Source organism: Mirounga angustirostris, unplaced genomic scaffold (assembly GCF_029215605.1).
Source record: "Mirounga angustirostris isolate CCGP_5_RB_7025 unplaced genomic scaffold, mMirAng1.0.hap1 SCAF_9, whole genome shotgun sequence".
In the NCBI taxonomy this organism is placed as follows: Eukaryota; Metazoa; Chordata; class Mammalia; order Carnivora; family Phocidae; genus Mirounga; species Mirounga angustirostris.
The window spans coordinates 41,873,708-41,899,615 of record NW_026991717.1 but is presented as its reverse complement, the minus strand read 5'-3'; the positions used below and the strand labels follow the sequence as shown (position 1 = coordinate 41,899,615).

The 25,908-nt window shown below is 39.2% G+C and overlaps 1 protein-coding gene across 11 annotated transcripts in view; it reads right to left on the bottom strand.

Moving 5' to 3' along the window:
• Positions 1-18,229, bottom strand: part of HERC1 (HECT and RLD domain containing E3 ubiquitin protein ligase family member 1) — a 190,223-nt gene extending 171,994 nt beyond the window's left edge. For 8 of the 11 annotated variants that reach the window (XM_064570326.1, XM_064570331.1, XM_045899900.3 and 5 more), the window contains exon 1: positions 18,080-18,229. The gene's annotated coding sequence lies outside the window, so the exon portion shown is untranslated. Of the gene's footprint in view, positions 1-1,595; positions 1,691-18,046 lie in introns of those variants that run through there. The other 3 variants (XM_064570327.1, XM_064570328.1, XM_064570329.1) reach the window with 3 other exon arrangements.
• Between the last annotated feature and the right edge of the window lie 7,679 nt (positions 18,230-25,908).

Genomic DNA, 25,908 nt, shown 5'->3' with positions numbered 1-25,908 from the left:
GGAAACAAACAGAAAACTTCATATCAGGTAATAATGAATTCTTACTATTTTCCTTAGGTGTGACAAAGGTATGAAGCTGTGTTGAAGAATGTCCTTATTTTTAGGAGACATACACTTGAAGTATGCAGGGGAAGTATCTTGGTGACTATAACTTACTCTCACTTAAAACAAAGTGTGTGTGTGTGTGTGTGTGTGTGTTTAGAGAAAAGAAAAAAGCAATTGCAGCAAAATGTTACAATTTTTGAAAAAAGGTGGAAAGTATATGGGTGTTTATTTGTACTATTCAACTTTTCAACAGATTTAAGAAATTTTCAAAATAAAAGTTTGAGGAAGAACTGATCAGGAACAACTGAGCAAGAGAGGGAAGAGGGTGAGAGGGAGAAGCAGGCTCCTCGCCGAGCAGGGAGCCCGATGTGGGACTCGATCCTGGGACTCCAGGATCATGACCTGAGCCGAAGGCAGTCGCTTAACCAACTGAGCCACCCAGGCGCCCCCACTGTTAAAAAATTTTTTTAAATTTTTTAATGAAATACCTAGGCTCAAGTCTAACAAAACATGTAAAGGACCTAAATGCTGAAATTACAAGACACACAGATGAAAGAAACCAAAGGAGATCTAAATAAATGGAGAGACATACCTTGTTCCTAGATTGGAAGACTAAATATACAAATATCAGTTCTCCTCCAAATTGATCTACAGACAAGCTTATTTTTTTTTAAGATTTTATTTTTAAATTTTTTTTATGTAATCTCTACCCCCAACTTAAGGCTCAAACTCATGATCCGAGATGAAGAGTTGCATGCTCTATCAACTAAACCAGCCAGCCACCCCTAGATCTTAAAAAAAAAAAAAAAAAAAAAAAAAACAGTATTTCAAGTTATAAAACAATATGTATAGAATTTTGAAAAAAACTCCCTATACGTATAAAAAGACCTAGAAAAAAAATCTGGAGAACTATATATTAGAATTTAACAGTGGTTAATCTGCACAGTTGAACAGTTTTTACCTTTTGCTTTGTATTTCCCTATGCTGTCTAAAAATATTTTTTTTTTACAATTGCATATATTATGTTTCACATCTAGGAGAGAATTATTCCCACTCGTTAAAATGTAGCTTTCTTTCTGATCCAAATCCTCATTTCAAAAGCACACTCTACTCATAAATATATTTTATTCATCAAGAACTGAGGCAATGTGATATATATATGTATATACATATATGTACATACATTTATGTGTATATATATGCACATATATATGCACGCGCACACACATATATAGTGTGGAACACTTTAGCTTTTAAAATGCAGAAAATCTAACTTCAAGAGCCAGTCTTGCTGTGGAAAAATGTAGTACCTACCTCCCTTTCAGAGTTGTTTAGAGGAGCAAACAAGAATCCATGTGAAAGTACTTTAATGCAACACACTAATGTGAACTATTATTACTACAAGCACATGAACAAACTATGTAAACTCGTATTTCATATATAAAGTAAGGGGGTCTTATTACGTGAGTTCCAATTCCCTTCTGGTATTAACAGTGTCCTCTTAGCTCAGCCTTCCACCTACATCTAATCTATCTCTTTGGGAGGTATACCTTTTTTATGGATAATCGTTCCCGGGTCTCCATGTTTCCTATTTTCACTAGGACAGAGCCAGCTCTCCACATTCTTCTCTTATGGCTCTGATTGCCTGAAAGTGAAAGAAAATATGTCTGTTCCTTCCAACAGATCTTAAAATCTGATTTATATTTTATGATATGCCATATGCTACAATGTAGAGTAGTGGCTAGGCACATGGACCCTGGAGCCAGACTGCCTAGGTTCAGAACCAGGCTCTGCTGTGTCACCAACTCTGCAATGTAACCTTGAACAATTTATTTAATCCCTCTGTGCCTCAATTTGCTCATCTGTAAAACTGAGGTAACAACAGTACATCAGTGCATAAAGTTGTAAAACAGTTGTAAAAACAGTGCGTGACATATAGTAAATGTTATATATGACTTTAGTCCTTTTCTAATACTACTTCTCTAAAAGTATAATGCTTATAGGCTAAGCTAAAACAAGCAACCAACATATGTCTCTCGCTTTTTTCTCACTGAAAAATTTATTTACCTATCAAAATGTCTCCACTAACTGTAGTGAAGTCATCATCAGCCATTTTTCATTATTCTTTGTTCAAATCCTCTAAGCCAACATTTCCCAAAATTTGTTTCCTTCAGAAAATTTGTTTCACTAGTTCTTCAAAATGTTATGAGGTGGGGAAAAAAAGGTTCAGTGATCAAGTAAATTGGGAAAAGGCTGTGTTAATGTTAAACAGGTTTCTTTTACATATTAATATGCACTATTACATTCCAAGAGAGCATAAAATGCACAATGTTCACCAAGTTTATTTGACCCCAAAACCCTTTTGTCAAGGGGCCACATTGCTGCTCCAGATCTTTACAACCTTTAATACAAAATATTTTATGTTATATAAACTCAACATGTTTAAAACCTAATTCAAACACAAGGCCTGTTCTCAAATTCCTGCTGAGAAATCTGGCTCAAGAAACCAGTAATTGCTGCCCTGCACTAATCACTTTTGAAATTTCTGAATATGAACACTGACTTCTAAAAAGAACAGACACCAATGACCAGCTAGCTACACATGCTAAGTCACAAGATATTATCTCATGATGGCATGTTAACTTATTTATTGGCCAAACATCCTTTAAACAAAGTCTAATTATTCAATATTCCTAAGTAGTCTCTGAATTTTCAATAATAAAGACTTGTACTCTTCCCTTAAAGGAATCCCACCACAGAACCTTGTCAATCATCCCAGAACCAGCTCAGGCATAAATACAATGCCCTACAAATACACAATCTACATTGCTGAAAAACTATCCAAAAGAACACCACTTAATACATGAAAAAGAAAAAAGAATTTCACTATTTTGCAATCCCTGATGAATTGATAAATTTAAACAATGATCATCAATAGCTGCTAACATCCAAAGAGATAGTAAGACCTTATGTACCTCCTTATGTACACAAACCATTCTAATGAAGTACTCCTACAATAAGAACAAAACTGACAAATCTATCAATTTACAGGAAATCAGTGGACAGAATAACATATTAAATGACATTACAGAAATGCAATCAGCAAAATGAGACTATGGGAAACTTCCTCAGAGCAAACAACAGAGTCTCTTTTAACAAAAAACTATAAGGAAGAAAAAGAAAGATATATACACATACATATATATACACACACATACAAGTATGTATGTAAAATAATCAAAAATATGAAACTGATTACATATTTGGTGATATAAAGAACTTGCTATAAATTTGTTTTGGTATGATAATGGTATTTTGCTTATTATATGAAAAGAGAGAGACTCTTAGAAATCCAAACTGAAGGGCGCCTGGGTGGCTCAGTTGGTTAAGCGACTGCCTTTGGCTCAAGTCATGATCCTGGAGTCCCAGGATCGAGTCCCACATCAGGCTCTCTGCTCAGTGTGGAGTCTGCTTCTCCTCTGACCCTCTCTCCTCTCATGCTCTCTCTCACTCTCTCTCTCTCAAATAAATAAAATCTTTTAAAAAAAAGAAATAAATAAATCCAAACTGAAATATCTGAAATTTACAAATTAAAAATGTCTATGCTTAGGATTTGGTTCAAAAGAGTCCAAGGATTGGGAGTGGGGTGGTAGTGAACAGAAATACAGAGGAAACAAGACTGCCTATAACTCCCAATTTACCCAATAACTCCTGAAGCTCAATTATGAGTACATAGGAGCTCTTTACACTATTCTTTCTGTTTTATATTAACATGTTTAAAATACTTTGTAATAAAATGGATTTTTTTTGTTGTTTTTTTTTTAAAGATTTTATTTATTTATTTGACAGAGAGAGACACAGCAAGAGAGGGAACACAGGCAGGGGGGGTGGGAGAGGGAGAAGCAGGCTCCCCGCAGAGCCGGGAGCCCGACGCGGGACTCAATCCCAGGACCCTGGGATCATGACCTGAGCTGAAGGCAGTCGCTTAACCAACTGAGCCACCCAGGCGCCCCAAAATGTTTTTTTTTTTAATGCTATCTGGGAATTGAATTACCTGCCTAGGACTGCAAACAGTCTCTACATATTCCCACAACAGATTAATGCACAGTCAGGCATAAGTGAATATAAACTGTCCATGATCAAATTATATTTATAAAGTACTATAAGAAATCATTTGACATGAATTTCATTACTATTCAACATGCTAAACTCTCTTATATAATTACTGTTATTTGCAAGCCTGTTTCTATCTAACCAGTTTATAGCTTTTTATGAAAAAAATATAGTGTTTCAGTATACTTTTTTAGTTTTTATTTATTAAATAAAGCAACAGTCACAAAAAACTTGCAGACAATATTGCAGAGTCATCACTATCTTTCTAGTCCTAGTGGCCTATGGTACTTCTAGAATTTATCATCAGCAGACTTAATTGCATAAGTGCACCAGTTCACTAAGCTCCAAAAGAACAAGTTTTATCTTGTGTACGAAAACTCTTCCCTGCCTTCCTACTGTGAAATAAAGAGCCAAACCAACAGATGGCAGACCAAGAGGGAGGGGGTGGTGATAAGGAGGCAGTTATAAGAGAGCACCAGAGAAAAAGAAAGTAACACTGAGAACTGAAAGATATAAGAATTTAAGAATACAAAATATTCAGCAATTCCTTAGATTTTTGCAAAACAAAATCACATTTTGTCAATCATCAACTACTTTAAAGTGAAGTGATTCTGTGAATTTGCATCTGACTTTAATAAAGAGTTTTGAAAAGTCCCTCTTAATATCTAAGACCAATTTAAGTTAACCAAAGCAATTCAAAATATTTCCAAAATAAACAAGAAAAAGAAGGGACCTACTGAACTTTTATCAGCATTTCACTACTGCTGTACATTCACATTAGCCTTTTCAGAAGCTACCAAACTGGGGTTTTTTTACTTCAAAAAGGTAAAGCACTCTACCTCTATCCTAATCTACAATACAATCAAAAAAAGCATCAACATTATTGCACCCTAACTGGTAGAAGGTTTTCATTAAAATATTAGTTTAAAAACATTACAATAGTGTTGCAATTAGAATTACAGTTTTAATCTAACTTATATTTCTTAAAAACAGCTAGGCTTTCAGTATAACATTAAGAACATGCCAATTACAACAGGCCACCTTTGCCCAATCATCATGCCAAGTTATCTTCTGCTTCCAGGTTAAGCAATTTATAACCACCTATTTAAGAGATCAAGCCCATTAAAACCATACAATGCAAAAGTCCAGGGGCGCCTGGATGGTTCAGTCGGTTAAGCATCTTCCTTCAGCTCAGGTCACAATCCCACGTAGGGCTCCCTGCTCAGCTCTGCTCACTTGTGCTCTCTTTCAAATAAATAAAACATTAAAAACAACAACAACAACGCAGAAGTCCACCACTCACACTCTGGCAGTTGAGCAAAGAAATAGCAACCCCCTTTATGAATAGAGAACCTAATAAAAGAAGGTCTAGCAATTAGAGGTTATTCAAGGGCTCATTCCTCAAAGCTACCTCTCTCCTCTGTGGAAGCTTGTCAAATATCAGAATACCTTCCCTGTCTATCTCACAGAGGTATTATGAAGATCAACTGAGAAAATGGTTACCTTCTACTTTGCAAACTAGAAGCCATGTACACTACACAAATATGTATGTGTGTGTATACATAGGTGCGCACACACACAAATATAAGTCATTACTATTTCACTACCTGATTGCACTCTAGACAGTCTGCAGACTAAACTTGCTCCTTAATATCATTAGGTTTCAAGGTCTACCAAGAAAAACTTCATATTCCAGGGCATGAAGATTCACTAATATTCACCTTTCTATAGCAATGTTCAATCCTTATACCAATTACTGTTTTCGTCTAACATCTATTCGCCCTCTTTGGCAGAACAGAACTAGAAACATTCCTTAAGAATTCAAAGCAACATGTGGCACCTAAATTCTGTCTGTCACAATGAGTTCCTCAACACCTATGTAGAATGGTCTTGCCCAAATATTAGTTGGGTAGGATTTTATTGTATTTTTCTTAAAGATTTATTTATTTGAGAGAGAAAGAGAGAGCAAGCGTGTGCATGTGTGCACATGGGGGGGGGGGATCTTAAGCAGACTCCCTGCTGAGTGCGGAGCCCCGATGTGGGGTTCCATCTCATGACCCTGAGATCATGACCTGATACGAAATCAAGGAGTCTGATGCTCAATGGACTGAGCCACCCAAGCGCCCCAGTGGGATAGGATTTTAGATCAACCAAAACCATCACATTGAGGCTCGCCACTTCCATACTCTGCCCCCAACAGTTTTTGCCAACACCTCCCTTTGTTACAGAATTCTAATTCACACTCCCACCACCTACTAGCTGTGTGATCTTGGGCAAGTTACTTAACCTCTCTGTACTTCCATTTCCTTCTCCGCAGCATAAACAGGTTAAATGTGGTTTAAATAATTAACAATTCAACCAGATTTAACCATGGTTTAAATAACAGATAAAAGTAGTTTCAGAGAAAGACAATTATCATATGATCTCACTCATATGTGGAATTTAAGAAACAAAACAGAGGATCATAGGGGAAGAGAGGAAAAAATAAAATAAGACGAAATCAGAGAGAGATACAAACCATAAGAAGCTCTTAGTCATAGAAAACAAACAGGGTTGCTGGAGGGAAGGGGGTGGGGTAACAGGGTGATGGACATTAAGGAGGCCACATGATGTAATGAGCACTGGGTGTTATATAAGACTGATGAATCACTGACCTCTACGTCTGAAACCAATAACACATGTTAATTTATTTAATTTAAATAAAAAATAAATAAAAATAATAAAAGTACTTAGAACAATACCAGGTGCACAGTAAACGTTCAATAAGTGTTACCCAGTATTATTCCTTATATGTGCATCTGTCTACTCCATCACACCACCTTCACAAATTCCATAAATCTCTCCATCATTCTCCATCATTCCCTCTTTTTAAAAGAATGAACAATTTTGAGAAAACAGAAACTATGACCATATTACTGACAAAATTTCATTATATATGACTGGATACTTGTTTGTATAAGAAAGTTCAATGATACCTTCTATAAAAGACACTTTTGCTTTTCAATTATATTAACACATAGACAATATAATCTTTCTAGTTCTGTATTAGGTTATCCTATATTTCTAATACTATCAGTTAGCAAAGCTGCTTACTTGAATTGTATCACATAAAACTGCCCATTGCCCATGACCCAACAGTTTTACAGTAGAGTGACTAACACCAGGAAAGGTCTTAAAACATGGCAAAACTTAAAAGAGATTCTATAAACGTGGCTATATTAAGCTTAAAAGAAACCAAAACACTTGGACAACAATGTATAACCCCCGCAAAATCAAAATCAACAGACTTTAAATCAAGAGGTTAAAGTGAGAACAAATAGCTTGCCAGAGTTAAGAGGAAATATTACTATTCTATTAACATCACTACCATTATAATTAGAGAACAACCACAAGAGCTGAACTCCAAGTTAATTTTTTACATATTACTTAGCACATCCTATGCACAATTATATGCTCTTGATAATGTTATAAATTCTAAATCTTAACATTTCACATGTGAGAACCCAACGCAAAAAAAAATCACACTGTTTAACTGATTTAATAGTTCTCTTTCAGGGGTGCCTGGGTGGCTCAGTCGATTGAGCATATCAGACTCTTGATTTCAGCTTAGGTCATGATCTCAGGGTCGTGAGATCAAGCCCCACATCCAGCTCTGTGCTGGGCATGGAACCTGCTTGGGATCCTCTCTCTCTAAAATAAATAAATCAATCTTAAAAGAAAAAAACTAGCTCCGTCAGCACGAAACATTAAAAAGGTAGAATTATTTAATCTAATTTAGAGACAATTTTACTCCACGGTCAAGTTCCTAGAGCTGCATTCCTGGATTACTATGTACCATGGACTTTTAGAAGCACTGGAATGAATAAGACATATAGGTTCATGCTCTCATGGAGTTTACATTCTAGTGAGGAAGACAAATAATAAACAAGTAGACAAGTCAATCATTAAATTTCAGGAAGCACAAGTGCAAAAAAAAAAGGCAAAAGAGACAAGGAGAGTGGAAGGGAGATGATCACTATTTTTTATAATGTGATGACTGACGATTTCCCTGAAGAGGTAAACTTTGAGAACTCTTCTTTAAGCAAACACTTGAATGATGTGAGGGAGGAAACAGTGCAAAGACCTGAGGGAAGAGCACTCTGAGCCAAGCAAGAACAAATACTAAGCCCTGAGAATGTACCTGTCGTGATCAAAGAATATAAGGAGTTCAGTGTAGCACAAGTGGAATGAACAGAGAGAGGTAGGCAGGGATTAACTACATCATGTAGTGCCTTTAAGCCAATATCAGGAATTTGGTTGTTATTTTAATTGTAGAAGGAAGTCACTGTAAAGTATTAAATAGAGGAGTGGCCTATCTGACCGTTAAAAAGATCATTCTATCTACAAGCGGAGAACAGACTGTTAAGAGATCAAGTGAGAAAGCAGGGAAACCAGTTAAGAGACTACTGTAATTATCTAAGCAGGAGATGATGGTAGTTTAGACCAAAGTTATAAGGAGGAGATGATATATGATCAGATTAGAAAGATATTCAAAAGATAAAGTCAAGAGGTTTTGCTATTGGGCTTGTTATAGGGTATGAAGAAAAGAGAAAAATCACAACTGACACCTAGGCTTTTGGCCCGAGTGACTAGTTGAATGGTCCAGCCATTTACTAAGAGCTGATTCAGAGGAAATGATGAGGACAGAAATCACACCTTCTTTATTGTACAAATTTAGTTTGAGATGCCCATCAGAAGGTCAATGAAATATGAAATAAGCAGATGAACTCTTAACACTGACCTCAGGGAAGGTGTCTGGGCTGAAGACATAAATGTGGAAGTCAATCAGCATAGCGAGTTTTTAAAGTCACAAAAATAGATAAACGTAGACTGGAAAGATTTGTTTAATCCTCACATCAGCCCCATGATGCAGCAACTATTATTATTCTTACCTTTACAGATCAGAAAGGTAAGAGGCTAAGACTTGTCCAACATCACTCTGCTAGCAAGTGGCCAAATTAGAAAAAAAAAAAAAAAAAAAAAAAAGATCTGACTACAATGACGATGACAATGACCTTTCTCAACTGAAGTTCATCATCTAAACCAGAGAACTTTGGGGCGCCTGGGTGGCTCAGTCGTTAAGTGTCTGCCTCCGGCTCAGGTCATGATCCCAGGGTCCTGGGATCGAGCCTCTCATCGGGCTCCCTGCTCAGTGGGAATCCTGCTTCTCCCTCTCCCACTCCCCCTGCCTGTGTTCCCTCTCGCTGTATCTCTCACTGTCAAATAAAAAAAAAAGTGATCACAGGGATGCCTGGGTGGCTCAGTTGGTTAAGCATCTGCCTTAGGCTTGGGTCATAATCCCAGGGTCCTGGGATCGAGCCTCTCATCAGGCTCCCTGCTCAGTGGGAAGCCTGCTTCTCCCTCTCCCACTCCCCCTGCCTGTGTTCCCTCTCTTACTCTGTCTCTCTCTGTCAAATAAATAAATTAAATATTTTTTAAAAATAAAAATAAATAAACCAGAGAACCTGAATATTGGAGTGAGTATCTTCTCAATTCTCCCAAGAATGGTACATACCTAATGCCATTCTAGATGCACTGGAGAGAACTTAATTCTTTACATACAGTGACTGTCCAAATGTCCTAGAGCGTTTAGTTCTCTCATGGAACCCCAGCTGAGAAAAAAAACTCTACTATTATTCTCTACTACTACTACTACTAGGAATAGTACTACTACTACTAATACTAGGAATCCTTTAAAATGAGAAAGAGATTCACCGGTGAACAATGTTAAGTTACCACTCTATGACTTTTCATGGTCTTCTCTTTGTAACCAGTAAAATCAAGTGTCATTTGGGGTTTTTATAGCAACAAAATTTTATTTTAAGTAATTTTATTTTAAGACTACACAGACCTCTGCTGGTTCCATTCACAATCAGCACTCAGCATCTTTTCTTAAGAACACCGTTCATCAGAAAACTACTAGAATGTAAGCTCCTCTGGTGCAAGATTTTTTGTTTTTTTGTATAGACCTGTCAAATCACTATGTTCTACACCTGAAACTAATGTAACATTGTGTGCCAACTATACTTAATTAAAAAAAAAAAAAAGAATCTTTGTGTTTTCATTAATGTGTCCCCAGCACTTGGAAGAATATTCTTTCTGGGGAAAAAACCTCAATCTCCAGCTGGGCTGAACTTGTTACCTTGTAAAATGGGGATGTTTTTCATGTTGCCTTAGTATCTTGGTCCCACTAAAATCTGGTTAAGATTATCCTAATCCAGAACTGTAAACTCTCATTTCATCTTCCTTCAGATTAACCTTCTTTCTTATGGAAATATAAAAGGTTCCAGATACAGCCATCACCATGATTTCAGTATGTACTGTGTGTCCTATTCAAAATAACTGGCATATACTGTGAACCAAAACTTGATCATACGTACTCTGGAGAAAAGAATATTCTCCTTACAATTTCAGTTATCCTTTGTTAAACTCCAGAAGTATTTCAGAGCATGGGTATTATGAATCAATGCAGCAACTCCTATTAAATGTTTCAATGAGCAATCCTGGCTAGATCAGAAATGCATTCCAATTGATTTTCACCGCACATAATTACCTACAACTATCAGTGTAATATTAATGGACTATTTATTTCATTTTCAAGCTATAAGAACCTACCAACAACAGGCATTAAGTGCCCCTATACAACAGGTTCAGGGTACTGAAATGACTACAGAGCATTTTTAAAAATCAGTCCCCTCTTGCCAAAAAAAAAAAAAATATATATATATATATATATATATATATATATATATATATATATATATATATATATATATAACACAACACATTCTCTGTTGGTGAGGTTATAGGGAAAACAGATGTTCTCATACATTACCAGTGGGAATGCAAATGAGTACACTTCTGTAATATCTAACACAACTACATACAGTAGTCCCCCCTTATCCAAAGGGCAGACCCCCAGTGGATGTCTGAAATCACAAATAGTACCAAATCATATATTATAGTATGTTGTTTCCTACACATACCTACCCATAATAAGGTTTAGTTTATAAATTAAGCAGAGTAAGAGATTAACAACAATAATAACAAAATAGGATAATTATAACAATATAACTGACCCTTGAACAATGCAGGGGTTGGGGGCACCAATACCCCATGCAATTGAAAATCTGCATATAACTTTTGACTCTCCAAAAACTTAACTACTAAAAGCCTACTGTTGACCAGAAGCCTCACTGATAACGTAAGCAGCCAATTAACATATATTTTGGACATTATATGCATTATATATTGTAATCTTTTTTTTTTAAGATTTTATTTATTTATTTGACAGAGAGAGACACTGAGAGAGGGAACACAAGCAGGGGGAGTGGGAGAGGGAGAAGCAGGCTCCCCGTGGAGTAGGGAGCCCAACACAGGCTAGATCCCAGGACCCTGAGATCGTGACCTGAGCCGAAGGCAGATGCTTAATGACTGAGCCACCCAGGTGCCCCTATATATTGTATTCTCACAATAAAGTAAGCTAGAGAAAAGAAAATCATAAGGAAGAGAAAATACATTTAAAGTACTGCCTAGTGGACCTAGGCAGTTCAAACCCATGTTGTTCAAAGGTCAACTACATACTGTAATAAAAGTTATCTGAGGGGTGCCTGGCTGGCTCAGTCGATAGAGCATGAAACTCCTGATCTCAAGGTCATGAGTTCAAGCCCCACTTTGGATGTGGAGCCTACTTTTAAAAAAAAAAGTTATGTGAATATGGTCTCTCAAAATATTTTATTGTACTTTACTCAATCTTATGATGATGTGAGATGATAAAATGCCTCTCACATGATGAGATCAAGTGAGGTGAATGACTTAGGCACTGTGATATAGCATTAGGCTAGTACTGACCTTCTTTCTGACTATATTTCAGGAGGATCATCTGCTTCTGGACCACTGCTGACCACCAGTAAGTGAAACCACAGAAAGAGAAACTGCAGACATAGAGGGACTCCTGCATGCTCAACTTTTGACCCAGCAATCCCACTTATAGAAATCTACCTTGAAGATACACCTCTAACAATACAAAAATACATATGCACAGGTCCGTTACCACAATACTGTTTATAACTGCAAAATATAGGAAATTACCTAAATGTACATACATAGAAGAATGGTTGAATAAATTAGGATAAATCCCCAGAGTGGAATGCTGTACAGCTGTAAAAAAGAATGAAGAATATCTATTAAGAAGAGTGAACTAATTTGGAGTGATTTCCAAGATATCCAGTGATTTCCAGAAGTAAAAAAAATAAAGTGCAAAAGAGTATCTATAAGATGCTACTCTTCATATAAGAAAGAAAGGAAAAAGCAAACAGTTGAGCAGTTCCTCAGAAAGTTAAACAGAGTTATCATACGACCCAGCAATTCCATGCCTAGGTTATATACCCAAGGAACTGAAAATATATGTCCACATGAAAACTTGTACATGAATGTTCATAGCAGTATTATTCACTATAGCCAAAAAATGGAAAACCAAATGTCCACCAAATGACACATGCATGAATAAAATGTGATATATGCATATACTGGAGTATCACTCAGCCATAAAAAGGAATGGAGTACGGACAGATGCTACATGGATGAACACTGAAAAAATTATGCTAAGTGAAAGAAGCCAGGCACAAAAGTCAACAGATTATACAATTTCATTTCATTATACTCAGAATAGACAAATTCATACAAACAGAAAGTAGATTAGTGGTTAACTGGGGCTAAGGAAGGTGGAATGGGAAATGACTGCTAATGGATACAGGGTTTCTTTCTGGAGTGGTGAAAATATTCTTGAATGAATTAGTGGTAACGGCTGCACAACCTTGTGGAAGGCAGCTATGCTCACCACTATACCACCAACGCTGCAAACCTTGTGAATACACAAAAAACCAATGAATTGTACACTTTAAAAGGGTAAGTTTTGTGGTATGTTAATTGTATCTCAATTAAAATTGCATGAGGAAAAAAAGAAAGGAATATAACAAAACACACACAATCTGTTCATTTGTGCAAAAGAAGTAACAGAAGGATAAACCAAAAAACTAAAGAGACTAGTTACCTAAAAGGCAAGGAAAACAGATGGGGAAAAAGGGACGGAGGTGGGAATCAGGTAGTAGGAATAAGGAGTGACATTTCTGACTGTATCTTTTTATGTAGTAATGTTTAGTAATAGTAGTAATGTTTCATATACCCAAATAAATAATCTAAATCAACCAGGATTGAGGGGTAACCAAAAATGGAATACAAAGAGTAAGAAAAGAACCAAACTGCATTACAGATGAATAACCTAACACTAAAAGTGTGGGGGGAAAAAAGAACTAACCTAAATAACTTTGGAAAATAATATTTTGACTAGATACCATGAGGTTAAAGACAAAAAAAAAAAAAAAAGACTGTACACTAATTACCAAATTCGTTTCTCATAAGGGTAAAGGGTTAGCAATCAGTAATTACTTGATGGGCATTATAAAAGTGAACAAGTGGGATATGATCTATTATCTCTATGATCTATCGTCTACAGATAATGAGAGCCAGGTTTTCACTATTAGAAAAAAGTTACAAATAAGAAATGAGTAAAGGTTAGAATGAACCTTGTGGTGTTGGACTAGACTAGAAGCTATCAATATGAACTCATGGTTTTTAATATATATAGAAAGATAAATATAGAAATAAATTGTGTGTGTGTGTGTGCACACGCTCACTTATATGTGTGGGAGAGTTAGTATATATTCCTATATTTCCTACCACTGTCCTCTGAGGGCTTAGAGGCAATGACACTCCAATGAGTACACCTAACATCCAGATCTTGATTTATATTCTATTCTCCAATAAAAAGAATTAGAGTTCCTTAGACAAGCTCTTGATTCCAGGACTGGTACAAGGAAAGATACAACATGAGTGGGGCGCCTGGGTGGCTCAGTTGGTTAAGCGACTGCCTTCGGCTCAGGTCATGATCCTGGAGTCCCGGGATCGAGTCCCGCATCGGGCTCCCGGCTCGGCGGGGAGTCTGCTTCTCCCTCTGACCCTCCCCCTCTCATGCTCTCTCTCTCGCTCTCAAATAAATAAATAAAATCTTTAAAAAAAAAAAAAAAGATACAACATGAGTGAGAAATAGCCTATGATACCAGAATATAAGTGCTCAAAAAAGACTGAAGGCCAACTTGAAAAGGCTCTTAATGGCCAAAGCTGGAACAATTTGAGCAATAAAAAAATACTATTGGGTTAAAAGATGTAGAATAAAACAAATACCCATGAGATTATAATTACATAAATAACTGAATAAACAAATGAGAAAGAGATATCTCTTCCTAACAGAAAAATTCCAATAATATGTTGGAAAAAAAAAAAAGAGGAAAATATAAAATCACCATTAGGTAAACACCACAATAACTGTTGCAGACAAGATCTATCAACACATGCTAAAATCAGCAGGAGAAAGTTTGAGGAGAAACAGTATATCTGCATAGTCTCAAAGTTATCTCCCCCAAGGTATGTATCAAAAGGAAGAAGAGTAACTTTAGAGTAGAAAACAAAGCAGAGGCCACCTTAACAAAGTAATCAAGGTTAAAACATCACTAGCAATAAGACATATAAACACCATGTACCCTCTAAAATGATGCACAAAGGACACATCATTTGTGGTTTTCTTGCAAACATACATAACTTAAATCTAATCATGAGAAAAACATCAGACAAACCCAAAATGAGAAAAATTCTACAAATTGACAGTACTCATCAAAAATGTCAAGATCATGAAAGACAAGGAAAAACTGAGGAACTATCACAGATTGGGAGAGACGAGGAAAATACCACAACTAAATGCAATGAATTAGGTTGTGGAACAGAAAAAAGGACATTAGGGGTAAAACTAGTGAAACTGCAATAAAGTCTGTAGTTTAGTTAATAGCATTATACCAAAGCTAAGTTCCTGTTTTTGATCATTGTACTATGGTTATGTAAATTGTCAACATCAGGAGATGATGTAGGAAGAATATTATATAGGAACTCTCTGTACTATCTTTGCAACATTTCTCTAAGTCTAACATTATTTCAAAATAAACAGTTAAAAGTAAATAAAATCCATCAACTGATCATCTTACCCAACTGTCATATTTCCTTGCTCAGGGATCTCATCTGTAATTTAATATTCTGATTAATTTAGAGGACCGAGTAAGTGACAGCAGAAAAAACTAAAATCATAAAAATCATATTTGGCATCTAAAAAGTAAATTAGCTACTTTATGTTCCCTTATACTTTTTTTTAGTCAAAAAAATTTGCTAGCTGTTGTGATTTTACTGGCTTTGCAAACTTCTTTTTTAAGTGATGTGACCAATTTGTTGTTTTCAACATCATGATAATCTGCAGTATGTGCCCATAACAACACATTTCATTTGTCTGTTAAACCAAAGTTTTATTTACAATTAAAAAAAATTATCTTTAACAGGTTATAGTAAGTTGTTTACTTATCATTACATAGTTGTTCAACTATAAAATTCAAAATTTGTTTTCACAAGTCAATTTGCTTTTATCCTAACATGAACTTCTCTCCACACACCAAACCACAAGGTCTTCATTATTGTTATTTTACTGAAAATCTGAATTTTAAAAGATCAACTGTTCAATGTATCAAGTCTCTCTTTTTTTTTTTTTAATACTAAGAAGGAGGAATTTTGTCTTTTTTGGGAAAAAAATGCTTGAGGGCGCCTGGGTGGCTCAGTCAGTTAAGTGTCTGCCTCCAGCTCAGGTCATGATCCCAGAGTCCTGGGATCGAGCCCCACATCGGGCTCCCTGCTCCATGAGAAGCCTGATTCTCCCTCTCCCACTCCCCCTGCTTGTGTTCCCTCTCTTGCTGTGTCTCTGTCAAATAAATAAATTTTTAAAAAAAGAAACGCTCGAGACATCAGAATTCGATTGCTATTTATTATTTACATCCTTTAATAACCAATCCAGCCCAATCAAGAACACAGTCTTTGAAATTCCTTTAATCAAATAGGATCTGCAGAAAATGTTTATATTAATAGACTAAGTGACCCATTTACATTTGCTTTCTTCTCATGCACCACCAGGATTCCTGCATTGGGAGTGGAATACATGACCAGCAAATGAATGGGTAAGTGTCACATGTAAACAGCATGACTAGAAATTTAAGAAGCAAAGTGATAACAGAATCTTAGGAAAAGCAAAATTCATAAAAGTTCAGAATTACAAAAGGCCTTAATAGGTCATTTAATCCATTCCAATGACAACCCCAGACAAATGACACTATCCTAATTTTTTAAAGCTGCCAGATTTCCAACCTCCCTAGATGTTTCCTTCTGCCATATAATCCTGTCATATAATTTGGGAGAAATATTACAAGACTATTCTTTGCCCTACCTAATGCTTTCTTTTCTCAAATAATACATTTTAACTCACTTCCAAGATAAAACCCATGTATAGGTGCATTATATGTGTGTGTACATACAGACACCTAGGCCACTCAATTTTGCTTGTAAAAACTCACACCATAGAAACCTACATAATCAAAGGCATGTATCCATCCCATCCCAATCACAAAGGCACTATAACAAACAGTGTCACATAACGATTTTGGTCTAAAAATAACCAATAGAAATCAATGTTATAAAACCTTGAGGTAAACAGGTTTCTTCCCACTGTGAGTAATCATAGTCTGCCTTCCACAAACACTGCTCCTTTTCAGCACCCACCACAGGAAAAACTGTAAAAACACTCATGTACTACATTCAAGCAGATAATAATTTTTTAACTTTTGATTTTTAAAACCATTTATCTAACAATCATTTTGGAGGAGAGTCCAATGAAAGAGCTAGAGATGACAGAGTACAGCCAGTGATAATGAACAAGTAACCAGTTTTAATCAAGTGGGCCAAAATGACTCAAAACAAATCATTTTGAAATATATATAGAATAGGGGAAGTCCCAATTAATGATGAGCCAAGGACAATCTGAAAAAACTAAGTGTCTGTTAGGAAACACACCAAAATGGTAACCATGAAATGCTATCTCTGAAAATGGAATTACAAGAACGAGTTAGTTCAGATTTGGTATTCCTATAATTCTGATTATCCGTATTTTCTACAGAACTATAGACACTATTTTAAAATTAAGGCAAATTGTGTCCCTGCTCACAGCTCTCTGGGTTGGACAGCATGTCTTTTATATAACCTCCTGGGAAAGGTGGTAGCAGTTCCGGTGCTCGAGTCTCCCAAGAACCTACCACCCATCACAGAAAAGGTTTCACCATGTTCCCTGGGACAGCTCTTGTCATCATCATCCTCATCTCACCCACAGACTAAACAATGCATCCCATCTCCCCTCCTGGTAGCACAGGCTTTATAAACTGTTATACTACCGAGGCGGGAGATTTGGAGAAAGGTTTGCCTGATGATGAGCTGCCCCCATCCAAAAGCAGAGGAAAGGAGAAAGACACGTCGTCCCAACCTCCACCCCTCAAAAGGCGGCCGGCGACGGGAGCGGGGGGGAGGCACTGGGGTCGCGGCTCTTCCGAAAGAGAGTCGGGCCGCTGTCCCCCGATCCTAGCCCCGGCCGGGGGGAGGGGCCCTAGTTAGCGGATAAAGGGGTGGGGGAGAAGGTCAAGACCCGACTCCCGAGGGGCAAGTACAGCAAGCCGCCGGAGGGGCGGGTCCCTCTACCCCTTCGGGCGAGCTCTGTAAGCGCTCGGGCTGCGAGAGGCAGGCCGGGACCCTGCACCGCGCCGGGAAGCTTCCCTCAGGCCTCTGCCTGCCGCCCACCCGGGACCCCAGCGGCCCCCGGCTCGGCCGCGGCCCGAGAACAGCCCCGGCCGGCCTTGCCCAGCCCGCGGGGCGCACGCACAGGCGGCCAGGAGGGCAGAAGAAGAGGCGTTACCGTACGCGGCCCCGGAGCTGGCGAGGGTGGGGCGCGGCTCCGTCGACCCGAGCCCGGCTCGGCAGCGGCTGCGGCGGCCGCGTCCTTTATTTTTGCTGCAGCAGCGGCGACTTGTCAAAGGGGAAGACGTAAGAGGCGGTGGCAGCGGCGGCAGGCAAGTCTCGCGGGATTTTGGCGGAACTCTCGCGCAGTCTTGACCGCTCGCCCCGCCCCCCCAGGCCCTGCGCGGGAGGCCAGACGGGCTAGGGGGAGGAGCGCCAGAGCGGGGTTGCGGGAGGAGGGGAGAAGGGAAGGAGATTTAATGGCGGGGGCGGTGGGGGAGGGGGTGTAGTGTTGACAGGTTCTGGGGACGACCCGCCACCGCGCTGTCCTCTCCTTTCAGCCTTTGCGGAGTCCAGACAGCCCCGTCCGTCCACAGGGGCCGGACTCCGCTTATGAGGCACAATTGGAGACGTTTCACAAAGGCCGGTGAGGAGTTAGGGGCCATCCAGGGCTCCCCGTTTTCCCCGTAGCGGGCGAGGAAGACCCCACCGCCCGCAGTCCTGATGCTGCCAAAGGAAGCGACGCGTGGAAAAGCTGGCAGCAGAGGCGGGGCGGCCACACCCCTTTATATCGGACTCTCGCCGGCGGCTCTGCGCTCTTTATCTCCCTTCACACCCGGCGCTAGACCTCTGGCCGGTGAAGTACAATCATATAAAAGCGTGTCACTTGACACACTTCTATCTTATTCATGTCTTTGCGCTGCAGGACTGCTAGAACCCTGCAGATGCTGGGGCCTGCCACCCCTCTGAGGAACACGAAAGTAAATTGTCCTTTGGGTGCCTTACATCCTTGATCATGACCCGGACCTTTGCGAGGAAGTCCCATGAAGGGTGGGAACGCTAACAGGCTTGGCCATCATCACTGTACACCCAGCACTAACACTGGTCCAGGTGCTCATTAAATGATTGAAAGAATATTCCTGTCTTCTCCCTTCTGTATCTTTTCTTAGTTCTGGACTCCCACATTTCTAGCCATCTTCCTGATGTCCATCGTTACAATATATTCTACTGCGTTACTGGGTAACTGAGTGAGGATCTAGAGCCGGTCTCTGCCCTCCACAAGTCACAATCTAATTGGGGACATAAGAGGAGTGCACAACGTACAAGCCATGTACGTGTCATTCACGTAAAAAATTATGATACAGGCAGAAGAGGGAGTGCTTGCCAGTGGTTAAATTGGATATATATGAGGCAGTTTAGCCTAAGATCACTATCAGACATACGTGAGAATTCTGGAGTTCCACTTACCTGGTGCATGGCCTTGGGCAAGTTGCTTGACCTCCCTAAACCTCTGTTCTTATCTGTCAACTTACAAAGTTAGTTCTTATTAATCACAGGGTTCCCGTGAGGAGTAAAACATCCATAAAGCTCCTGGCACATACTAATTACTCATTAAGTGGTAGGCCTCATTATGTGTCTAACTTTTAAGTTTCTACATATGAAATGTGTTATATATTTCTGGTAACTAGATGTGAGGGAGTGGGTATATGTGGAGTTATGTCATTGGTGCTTGTGCTTTATGATCTGGGTATTGCATGTGAGGCTGAGACAAAGCCAACAAGTTCCCTTGTCCTTCTCATTTTAACTTGCTGATGATGTGGGCATCTGTGCCACTCAAGCATCCCATGACATTCCATTTATCTCGGATTTGTAAAACTACAGCTTTTACCCATTCTTTTTCAAGAAAAAAGACTTTACTTATTTTAAAGGCCATTTTAGAAAGTTCCTCCTTTCCCTTTCCTTAACTTCCTCAGAGCCCTGTGCAAAGGAGAATTGAACAAGTGGATGATTGAGTTCAATTGCCCACAATTATCAGTTAATGTCAGCAAATAAGCCCTGACTTTCCACCCTCACCTTGACCATTCCACCCATTTTCTAAACGCTCTTTAATAATTTTTTAAGATTTTATTTATTTACTTATTTTAGAGAGAGAGAAAGAGAGTACATGTGTGCGAGCCCAAAGAGAGACAGAGGGAGAGGTAGAGAATGTCAAGCAGACTCCATGCTGAGTGTGGAGCTGGACAAGGGGTTCCATCTTACAACCCTGAGATCATGACTGGAGATCACAACCTGAGCTGAAACCTAGAGTGGGAGGTTTAACCAACTGAGCCACCCAGGCACCCCAACACTGTTTCATATTTAAATCAACATCTGCTAGAATCTTGTCAGTATCATTCTCCCAACTCTACTAGTTCATTTTATCCAGATTTTCCCTAGAGAAAAATGTTGGAGTTGGGAGGGGGTGATAGACGGAACTCAAGGCCATGACTGAGTCCCCAGTTGCTGGCCCTTGCCCTGAAAGTCCTCTGAGCAGTGCACTGTGGTCATGCCAGTCAGCTACATCTTTCCCCACACATGGACATCATCCCCACCTCATGCCACATATTCCACAATCCCACACCTCAGCCAGGAGGTCCCAGGCAGAGAGGAACTGGAGAATCAACAGAAGAGCATTTATTTTTCCTTTCAACTGCATATAGGAAATATGTGCCTCCTAAATAAAAAGTAGTGATGGACCAAGGACCCACAGGGTGTCCCACAGGACCAGCCAAGAGAGCCCCTGCCTGTGTGTGCAGGATAGAAATCAAATGTGAATCAGCAGGAGGTGAAAGTAATGTTTACTGAAGGTATAGAGGGCAGGTACAGATAGAGTATCTGGGAGACTCAGAAAGGAAAGGAGAGAGAGTCTCTCCAGATATCTGTTCAGGATCTGGGGTTTTTATAGAGGATTGTAGTCTGGTGTACATGTCCTCTCAGGCATCCAAGAACCCATTAGAACAAAGGCGAGGGCCCATGTGTTACTCCTTGGAGCCAGGGGGTCTTGGCGTTGAGATGTCTAGCACCAGTGGTCTGGAATACACAGATGATAGCTTCCTCTGGTCATTCTCACCTGGCCCTTCCTTAGATGTAATCTATTCTAAAGAAATCATTAACTCCTTGTCCCTTACAAGGAGGACATACACTATTTGCATTATGAGGTTGTGTAAAGTGGGGGTGCAGGTCCTAGCAAGAATAGAAGCAGGAGGGGCACCCAAGTGGCTCAATCAGTGGAGCATGAGAATTTTGATCTTGGGGTTGTGAGTTCAAGCACCAGGTCAGGTGTGGAGCCTACTTAAAAATAAAAAAAAAATTTAAAAATTAAAAAATGTGTGTGTGTATATATATACATATATACATATATGTATATATGAGTAGAAGGAAAAGGAGCAAAAAGCAGATTTTTATGGAGTCCTTCAGTTCCCCTATCTCAGCAGGGCTAAGTCAGAAGTGAAAAGACCCAAGAGAGGAGTAAAGTGTGGAGGCAGAAAGTTAAAAGGATTCAAGGAATAAGTTTGTTTTGCCTTTGCCACATGGCTCAGAAAACAAACAGCTCCGATGTTCAGATTCCTAGAGCAGGAATCCACAGTCATGAGTCCTGGTCTCCCGAAATTGCAGTCTATTTGCCCTTAGGTTACACAGCCTTTCTGAACCTCTTCTCAGATCTGTAAATAAGGATGATAATGGGTTTCCTGCCTGCCTCAGAATATCATGGGAGTTGAGTTAACATAGGAAAGTGCTTTATAAGTCTAAGGTGCCATATAAATGAGACATTGTTATCATTCATTCCTTTAACAGATCAGGCCCTTTTGCAAGGCACCAAATAATACTAAGTTGAAGGAGATTTAATACCTGCCCCCAAGGAGCTTCTGGTCTAATAGGAGGTGATAGGAAGAAAATGGATCATTATAATACCATGTGAGGAGAGTGTAAGTGACAAGAGTATGAGGGGAAGGATTGAGCAGGAGGACGGGGAAAGAGCTGAAACATTCTTGGAGAAGGAGTTTTGGAAAGACAGCACATACAATGAGGAGCCAGCACAGTTTATGAAGAATGATGTGTAAATCAACTCTAAAACAACTTCGACAAGTTGCTCTGTTGTGGCTTGTGAATTCTGCTTTGTTCTAATAAAACTCACATCTCTTAAACCATTAGAAAAGAGTCTTTGATGTGGAGTCATTATATATACCCATTAGTTTGGAAGAAAAATGGAATTAATGGAGGGAAAAATCAGTGGTATCTTAATTGGAAACATACCTCACATACTTGGTCCCCAGTTGTTCCTTTCAGACAGTCTTTCTGATCTGGGTAATATTGCAGATCGGAGGCCAAGAGGCGTTTCCAAACTGTGGTAATAATATCTTTATTATTATCCACTTCTTTACAAAAAGACTTTAAGATGACTATTAGTACTTTATTCTCAATCATGTTACCCTGCAAAGAAACTCTAAAAGAGTATATATATCATTCACTCATTTCTCACATTTATCAGAGCCTACTGTGTATAAGACACCATGCTAAACTACAGGCTGTACAAAGTAGGTCCATGCCCTCTGGGGTTCTGAAAATGAAAGATGGAGATAAATATCTATATAAAGGTAGCTAAATAACCAACAATGTGGATTCTATTCCTCTATATTTTTCATTGGTTGAATGAGCAAAATTGTAAAGTTGGGTGCCTAGCTTCTGAAATTTGTTTACCCTATTGTTCCTCCAAAGAAGTCAGATGCAAAGGAAGGGCAAGATGTTTATTATAGCTTGATATGTATAGATGCATGATAGGTATTTTAGTAGGTCCTCTGGAATACATCATCCTTTAAACAGAGTGTAACCATTATAATTTTCTCTGGGTACAGGTAAGATTTAAAATTGGCCAAACCCAAAAACCAATTAAATTTATTCTGGAAGACAAAGACCTGTTGTACCAAAGAACAGCCATCAGTAAAAAGCAGTATGATGCAAACTAAAAGAGAGTGCAAAAAGATATTCTCAGAACTCAGAAAAGAGACTATAGATTTCGGGACAGAGAGAACTTCATCCAGGTGGTGGAATTTGAGAGGGAAGCTGACAGCTAAATATGAAAAGTTACATATTCTGATAATAACGTATTCTCAAAACACCAACCTCCAAGCCACAGAAGTTGCCTAGAATTTTTAAATGTATCGACATTTGAGAACACACTCATTACCTCTTTTCTCCCTAACGCTAACGAATAATTGATCTACCAAAGAGGTTTGAAGGGAAGCTGGGATACTAAAAATAGGACCACAAGATTGGCAGGTGGTTCTTTTGGAAATGGAGTCCCTTCTTGCTGAATGCAAGCCTTCCAGGGTTCCCAGGGTTCCCACTTAAAATCCATATTCTAAATGAAATATCACATATACCAGGACAAAGCACCAACTAAGCAGCACTAACAACTTCCCTCACTAGTTCCTTAAGCTGACAAAGCAATAACCATTTTTAGGCGAATTAAATTCTTTTTACAACAGTTTGTTGGTGTTATTTCATCAAAACACAACTGCCTGGGGCAGACACAGATGAACATTTTCTCACTCGGCAGCAGGAAATGGAATATTGGTGCTGGGGAAAGCAAGTGAAGCTACAGGAAGAAAGCATGACTACAATGAGGAGAAGGAGAAAGAGAAGAGAACTAACATTTATATACTATCCACACCAGACATTGTGGTAACACAGTGAGAACAAGATGAACAAGGCAAATCTTGGTTCTGGAAAGAAAATAGTAGAGAGGGTGTATGTATAAGTAACGATAATACAAGTTAGAAAGTTCTGAGTACAATAAGGTAAATTTTCTCTCCTTTTAAAGGATCGGGGAGCTTGGAGAAGGGATAGGTTAATTCCTGCAGGTTGGTTCAGAGATAGTGCATGAGAAATGAGGCCTTGAAGACTGAGTGGTTAGTTTGGGACATGTGGGAACCAAGAACATTCTAGGCACAAAGAACAGCATAAGCAAAAGTGTGCTCAAGATCAGCAGGCAGTCCAGTCTCGTTGTGGCTATGGATATGTATGTTATCCAGATTTGTTGGTTGCAATGGACAGAAACCCAACCTGAACTTGCTTGGGCGAAAGTGAAGGAGAAGAATTAGCTGAAGGAATCCAAAAAAGGGCTGAACAGTGAAACTAAAAGGTGGGAGGTCGGGGGGGAGCGATAAACTGAGGCTTTAGGAAATTTTGGAAGCAGGAACTTCAGCCTCACCAGAATTCTCTTGCTCTTTCCTTGCTTCCCCTGCTGCATTGTCTCCAGTTTCTAACAAAACTAGCTTTTTTTTTTTTAAGTTTATTTTATGTATTTATTTTAATAACCTCTACACCCATTGTGGGACTTGAACTCACAACCCTGAGGTCAAGAGGCTCATGCTTTTCCAACTAAGCCAGCCATGTGCAACAAGACTGGCTTTCTTCATATATCCGGAAATATGGCACTCCTAAGTTTTGCATCTGACTATTTCTACTGCTAGAAAGGGACTAACATTCTTAATTCAAGTTTGAGAAATTCCTGGGGGAAAAAAGTGTTGATTGGCCAGGATTGGATCAGTATTCAACCCTACAACAATCCCAGGGGCCAAGAGAAAGGGCAGGGCGAACGGTAGATGTACACCATGGTACTCACTAACCAACTGAGAAAAAGTGGGAGATGGGTCTGGAAAGCCGGAATTGTAAGACTGTGCTCTGGGAGTTGGTAAGAAGTGAATTTGGCATCTATAAAGGGAACTTTTTTTTTTTTTAAAGATTTTATTTATTTATTTATTTATTTGAGAGAGAGAGAATGAGAGACAGAGAGCATGAGAAGGAGGAGGGTCAGAGGGAGAAGCAGACTCCTCGCTGAGCAGGGAGCCCAATGCGGGACTCGATCCCAGGACTCCAGGATCATGACCTGAGCCGAAGGCAGTCGCTTAACCGACTGAGCCACCCAGGTGCCCTATAAAGGGAACTTTTTAACCAGGGGGTTGTGGGGGAGTGGTGGGGCTGTGTTGGCTCAAAATTATGATGAACATTTGCTGGACTATGAGGTTAAAATGGGGTTGAAAATTTTGTTATTGTCCAAATTGATTAATGTTTTGTCATTTCAGTCCAGATGTTGTGAAACATAGTGGATCTCTCACACTGACTTTAACGACAGTGAGATCCTTCTTCGGCCTTCTAGCTGGTTGATTTTAGGTGGGTATCTTAACTAATGGGAACCTCAATTTCCTCACTGAAGAGTAATAGTAATCGTGACAGCTAACTTCTGTTGAATCTAGATGTTCTAAGCCCTTTTTTTTTTTTAAGATTTTATTTATTTGACAGAGAGAGATACACAGCAGGAGAGGGAACACAAGCAGGGGGAGTGGGAGAGGGAGAAGCAGGCTTCCAGGAGCCCCATGCGGGGCTCGATCTCAGGACCCTGGGATCATGACCTGAGCCGAAGGCAGATGCTTAACGACTGAGCCACCCAGGTGCCCCGCACTTTTCAAACATTATTTCATTTAAACTTCAAAACAACCCTATGGGGCTCTATAAACCTGAGATAATAATCCCCACTCACCTGGATGTTGTAAACATTAAAGACCATGTAAGATGCAGAGCCCATTTGCCTGGTGCATAGCCAGCATTCAATATATCATTATTTTTAATTATTTGTTGCCCAGAAAAGGAAATTCCTCTTATTTCCTGATTGTCTCAGGCACCCAAAGCTGATACTTTGAGAAAACAAAGACAATGGAAGGGAGGAAGTCTATGACCCCTTGTCTCTGATAGAGAGGGGGTTAGTTGGGGTCTGACTTAGGGGCTAAAATAGGGCAGGATGAGAAATACTACAAAATAAATATTGGATATTGAGAAATGTGACTATGGAATGTCAACTGAAGGAGATTGGGCTAGGTCAGTCTTTCTTTCTCTATCTCTTTCTCCCTCCCCCCCCCCAAAAAAAGTCCATCTGTAAAGCTGATCTAAAGAACCATTTGAAATTTCTTG